At 45.5% G+C, this 6,639-nt stretch overlaps 1 non-coding gene across 1 annotated transcript; it reads left to right on the forward strand.

Annotated features, from left to right (window-relative positions):
• Positions 1–597: 597 nt before the first annotated feature.
• Positions 598–707, forward strand: LOC142840094 (U6 spliceosomal RNA). The gene has a single exon (XR_012908884.1). It is a non-coding gene; the product is annotated as a U6 spliceosomal RNA (small nuclear RNA).
• The last annotated feature ends 5,932 nt before the right edge of the window (positions 708–6,639 follow it).

Here is a 6,639-nt window from a genome sequence, read left to right on the forward strand (position 1 = left end):
GAGTAAGAGGTGCGGAGAGACGTCTCAGGTGGGTGCAGCCACAAATGCGGCCTCTATGAAAAGCCGTTCCTCTTCCTTAGACACTTGCTTTACATTAATATGAACTGAATACAAAACACTAACTATGTATCGACACATGCCTGACACAGTGGATACTTATAACTCGGGGATAGCCAACAGCTGTCTAATTGAACTTAAGACCTATTCAATATTCAACAGGAGGTAAAACATGTCTGGGACTATGTAACCCTAGCGAGGTTCCCAGAGCTAGTGAAGTCATAGATCTCAGAGGAGAATCTCTTCCCACTAACTTACAAGGCCAGGATAATTCCTGACTCATCCTACAACTTTACCCATAGAGTGGCTCTCACCCAGAATTAAAGCTTTTCGCTGCAACAGGTGGAGATCCCAGAAAACCACAACTCATCAAAATGCAGAGAGCAGTTGCTTGTGTGATGCCCAGGCCCAACAGATCCATCTACAGACAACGCCTACACCCAACACTTAGGGAACATGGTGGAAGAGGGAACAGAAAGACTAAAGAGCCCAAAGGACCAGGAAGCATGCTGTGAGATTATGTCTCCTAGAAATGACAGGGAAATCCTCACTTCGGCAATACATATACTAAAATTGGAACAAGACGAGGATGATGAACACGGCCCCTGTGCAGAGAGGACATACAAATTTCAGAAGTGTTCTTTATTTTAAAAAACGGAAACAAGCAAGTAACAAGGAACTTGCACCCATGATTGATGTGGGCTTCCCCTCTGTATGCTGTGAATACCATATGAACTCAGAGAAACTGAAGCAGCATGTTCAGGGCCTGCATGGATCTGCACCAGGTCCTCTGCATATATGTTATGTCTTGTTGTGATATGAGCGGCGGGGCGCTTCCTGCCACTCTGTTGAGTGGGGTGACAGGCCGCTTCCCACCACTCGGCTAGCTTTACCCGAAATAATGACACAGAAACTGTATTCTTTTAAACACTGCTTGGCCCATTAGTTCTAACCTCTGGATCATTCCCAGCAGAATTAACAGTGTGAAGTGGAAGTTTCCTTGGGGTGGGTGCAGACAATGAAAATGTGGTGGCTGCCCTGTCAACAGCACAGGGATGAGGCTGGCCATGGCAGCTTCATTATGGCTTGTTCTTCTCTCGCTGCCCAATGCTGCTATGCCGTGCCCAGCCCATGACTGTTCCTCAAGCTCTGAGAGCTAATGTCTCCTCCTTAACATCAAGGTTAGCCAGAGGGAGGCACTACTGCCTCAGAGCCTTAGCGTCAGGTCCTGGCATGCCCTGCCACGGCCATCAGCAGACCAACCCTTCTCAAGTGGTCATGGGCCAGGGGATCAGGGTACCACCACAGATGGAGGCCTTCAGTCTAACATCCCTTTGTTCCCTGAAATGACCTAACATCTGTCTCTTTCTACCTTATTTAACCCCCAAATTGTACCATTGGGACAGTCCAGCTAGCTCATTCCAATGATCTAGAACCACTTGAACTAATTGAACTATTCCTCTTTTCCCCCAACCCAACACACACACACACACAGAGAGAGAGAGAGAGAGAGAGAGAGAGAGAGAGAGAGAGAGAGAGAGAGAGCTGACTGTTGAGGAGAGGGAGGCAAGGAACCACACAGCTCAGCTCAGCACCTAGGATGTTTCCAAGTCTCTCGCTCCTGGGCTGCAGGGCCGTGCAAAAGGAGCCAGGACAAGGGAGAGAAGAATAGCTTTCATTTGCCTTTCCCAGACCCCGCTGCACATGGCATTTGAGAAAAGGGTAATTTAGAATTCTAGCCCGCAAAGAAGAAAATCATTATGACTGGCCACAGTCCATTAAACCATCCCTTGAACTTAACAATATTGAGAAAAGATTCGAAGGCAAAAAGTTCACAGAAGATTTTCCTTATTTATGGCCCAGCCTCTGCAAGAAACAAAGAGTGTTTCGGCTTGTAGCAGGATAGTTAACAGACCCCAGAACGCAGTATTTCTAACAACAGAGATGAGGAAAGCGCCTGTTGCCTTAAGAAGCAAAATCCACTCCATAGCATAAAATCATCCTCCGTGTCCAATTCATAAATTCAATCTTTCCAAGAAGATAAAAACGTCCAAAGGCCCAGCACCCCAGAAATTCAACACTATCAGCTAAACATGAAAGGATGCTTTGGTAGTGATAGACTAAAATGCCATTTTGAAGCAGCAGCATTTAGCAAATCTAATAGCCCTTTAAAAGTGGTCCCTTCTGCGGGGACCATCATTCAACCACCATTTCCTGCAACACACAAAGAGCAAAATAAGGTGGCAGAGAAAGCTGTAGCTGCAGCACGGAGGAACAGCTGTATGGGGATCACCTCCACAGCTGCAGCCAGACATCCCAGCCCAGAGTGCCTACAGCAAACAGCACCCTGAGGGGGGTGGCTGGGACGAGTCAAGACCCAAGTCTCGTTCTTGCTTCTATCCTGGGGGTAATGTAACGGGGTAAAGGCCTTTCCATCTTGTCTCAGCTGAAGGCATCTTTGGTTTCTACCCCTGCCCTGAAAAGTTCCGTGGGGAAGCACCCTACCCTGTTCACCCTGTTCTAGAAACACGGGGTTGAAATGCCCCCGCTAACGGCTTGTTCTTGGCTCTTGTTAAACTGCTTGCTTGCTTCCTGTACAACTGCCGACCAGGCTGTAGATTTTTTTTTCTTTTTCTTTCTTTGTGTGTGTGTTCCTTGTCTTTTATGTCCCTGTAGCATGTATTCAGGGCTGCTCTTTGAGAAGTGTTCCTCTCCAGACAGTCCCCAGTAGGCTTAGTACAGAATCTCAATTAGAACTTTGGTCATGTTAAGTGGTCCCTGGATTTTTTTAGCTCATAGCGATACATCCCCCAATCGCCATCTCTCCTGAGAGTTTAGATGGAAAAGGCGTGGAAGAATATGTGTAGTTCCTTTTCCGTACTCTACGTACCAGCCACCCTTACAGCTGCTGTGAGAGCTCGTCTTGCTTGCAGCGGGTGAAGATGTGTGTCGTAGAATATTATTTTAAGGTGTGTTACTTTTGCTTATGCTGTGGAGCATTTGATTGATGATGCAAAGATGTGTTGCTTTTGTTTCTGCTGCATTTGTTTAACTCTGTGAAGCTGTGACTCTTTGCCTGTCTAAAACACCTGATGGTCTAATAAAGAGATGAACGGCCAATAGCGAGGCAGGAGCAAGGAGAGGCGGGGCTGGTAGGCAGAGAGAATAAATGGGAGGAGAAATCTAGAAAAAAGAAGGAACAAGAGAGAACAAGGAGAGGAGGACATCAGGGGCCACCCAGTCACCCAGCCAGTCACAAAGTAAGAATAAAAGTAAGACATACAGAAGTAAGAGAAGGAAAAGGCCCAGAGGCAAAAAGAAGTCGGGATAATTTAAGTTAAAGAAACATTGGGTAGAAACAAGACAAGACTGGGCATTTTTAAGTAATAATAAGCCTCTACTGTGTATGTGATTATTGGGAGCTGGGTGGCTGGTGGACCCCCAAAAGAGAAAAAGCCAAAAGAGGCAAAGAACTGGAGCAAAAACATCAACAAGAACCAACAACATTTGGCATTCCAGCGTGGAGCTGCAGTAAAAGAAAATCCAACAACAGACGTGAGACAAGCAGATTGCTCGTAACCCACGCACCTCGAATAGCAAAGGTGACAGCGGTGAGTGTGTGCTGAACATGTCACTGACAATGAGGAATGGCAGAGAGAGAGATGGGTTGAGTGGAATTTCTTGCCATTTAGCTGAAGTCCCTCTATCTTACTACTTGTAACACTTCGATGCTAAAATATTTTCAACTATAACACAAAATGAGAAGAAAAATATGACTTCCCCTGTGCCTCTGACAAAAATCACAATGGTCACTGTTCTGGCTGGAGACTAAACTGCACCTCTCTAAAGTTCATATATTAAAACTCTAACCCAGCACCTTTGAACGTGGCCACTTAGAGACAAATCCTTCACAGCAGCGATTAAGGTGAGGCCATTAGCGCAGCCCCTAATCTAGTCTGATTGGTATCTTTACAAGACAGAAAGATCGATATACACAGAAAAACATTCCACAGAGCACCCAAAAGGAAGATAGCTATCTCTGAGCCAAAGAGAGCTGCCTCAGAAACTGAGCATTGGCATTTTCATCTGTGACTTCTGATCTCTAGATTGTGGGAAAGTGTCTATGGAATCCCCCAGGCGACGGTTCTCTCTTCTACCTGCCCTACGGAACTAATGCACTGATGTTCTTATGCAACCTGTAAGTTAACTTTTCTTCACTGGGTCTCATGTCACTGCAATGCTTGTGACAATGTTGCCTCTTAACTCATACGCATCTTATGCTCTGACCTGAAGAGGTTAGAACAATGTTATGGCAGAATGGCCATCACTCCGACCTCCGTGCTATACGGTGTCTATTACATGTAGACCTCAACTGGACAGCGGGAGAAGGAAGAGGTGTAACCTGTAATCACCCAGGGAGACAGAGCCCAGGGTCTGCTCCTCTTACACCAGAGAAAGAATTGCCATGTTTTCTATATCATTCTAGCTCTAAATGGAGTGGGCCAAATTTGTCAAGATTTCAGGGGGTACCCAAGCCATTCCAAATAGCAAACATACTTAAATGTGTACCTGAAAACAGAGTCTCACACCCTGAATATAAATCAATCAATCAAGAAGCAAGCCAGGCGACAGGAACCTGCTTACCCCAAGGGTGTGTCAGTAGGAGCACACCTGTGCCAGGCTGGGCAGCAACAGAACCAACAGCCTTTGGATAGACGAAGCACCAAGATCATAACCTATAATATGAGACCCAAGAGTAAACCCAGGAGGACTCAGGTCATACGTCTCAACCCAACACACGCTCCCATGGCGCATGGGTCACAGGTTCTTGCTAAAAAGTCCTTTCAATTCTGTACCAAAAAAAAAAAAAAAAAAAAAACCTGGCAGGAGCCAAGACTTTAGAACAAAGGAAAAAGCAGAAGAGCACAGATCTTTAACTAATTTTTGGTCAATACAAAAAAAATAGAAATGAGAGTCACTCTCTTGCATGAAACACTTACATGAATGTGCTCATTGGTCATTAAAATTCACAGACCAAAACAATCAGGACGCTAACTGTAAATATGGTCTCTCGGTTACTTTCTAGGTGGGAAATGCAAAGTATAATTGAGTTCCCCAATTAAAAGCAGATCTATTTCTCTTCTGTGCCTTTTATGTACTGGCCAAGTTATAGCAAGCCCTTTCACCTCCTTAGGTGAGCTTAGGTGATAAGTTTCAGAGCTAGCTAAAACATTTTTTAAAGAAAGAAATAAAGCAAATATAAAACCGCATGCTGGACCCACCAGGAAGAAACTGCATCAGTGACAGACACTCCTGTCTGGTTGTAGGAAACTAGACAGGTGTAATGTAGGACGAAATTGACTGCAGATAAAGAGCCAGCTTGGGGCTGAGGATCCTATTTAAGGTGCTAGGAGCTTGTGCTAGCTATTGGCAGACACAGCAGGAGGAGCGTGGGCTGTCAAAGCTGTGATTAACAGGAGACTCTCAGGGAGCCATGCAAAGGTGCAGACACTACAGGATCCAGACTAGGAGAGCGACTCCCGACTCCACTTGTAGGAATCGTGCGCAGATGCTTTCCTTCATGGGGCAAGGATGCTTTGTTTCCCACTAAAAGTATTTGCAGGGCATGGGAAAAAAAATACAATGAATCAAGTTCATGGAGTTTCCCAAACGTTGACCCTTGTAAACAAAGTGCCGTGTTTTGAATGAAGAAGGAATACTTACAGAAGATTCATGTATGACGTCTGAGAACAAGCATAAACAGTGCTGGCAATGGACAGCGTGGTAAAAACTGGCACAATGGGCCTTTGGTTTTTTGGGCTCTCCATTGTCTTCACCCCAGCCTCCCTGGGGTCTTTACCCCTGTCGCGTGATCTGCCATCCCCTACCCAACACACATACGCAGCCTCTCTCCTCCTGTAGCACCTTACGATTCTTGGTCTCTTTTTTTCTAATCTGTAAATGGAGGCTTTTTGTCCTGCCCACTCCCACGGCTACTTTTAAAATAACCACCCTGAGTGTTAATATTAATCACAAATGTTTGGCCGATGGCTCAGGCTTATTACTAGCTAGCTCTGCATCATGAACCAGCTATAGCATGCCTGGGTGCATGCCCAAAGGACTCTATATCCGGTTGTAGATATATTTTTCACACATCTATTCATAGCAAGAAAATGGAATGAGCCCAGATGTTCATTAACTGGTCAGTGAGAAAAATGTGACTGCACACACAGAAAAAAATTTATTCATCTATAAAGAAATGTGAAATCTTCAGGAAAATGGTACTGGACGATATACTGAGTGAGGATGCGTGCGTCTTCTTTTCATGTCAAGGGCATACATGTGCTGAAGTCAGAGGTCGACATAGTATGCTTTGATCAGTTCCTTTTTAAGACAGGGTATCTCACTGGACCTGAAGCCTGACGCCCAGCCCCCAGAGATCCTTCTGTCTCTGTTTCCCCAGTTCTGGGAAAACAGTGCCGCAACACCCCACTTCTTGACATGGATGGGAGGGATCAGACTCAAGCCCTCAACCTTGAGATCTTTACAAACGGAGCTGACTCTCTGCCAACTGCCCCTGGA

Source organism: Microtus pennsylvanicus, chromosome 22 (assembly GCF_037038515.1).
Source record: "Microtus pennsylvanicus isolate mMicPen1 chromosome 22, mMicPen1.hap1, whole genome shotgun sequence".
Classification (NCBI taxonomy): Eukaryota; Metazoa; Chordata; class Mammalia; order Rodentia; family Cricetidae; genus Microtus; species Microtus pennsylvanicus.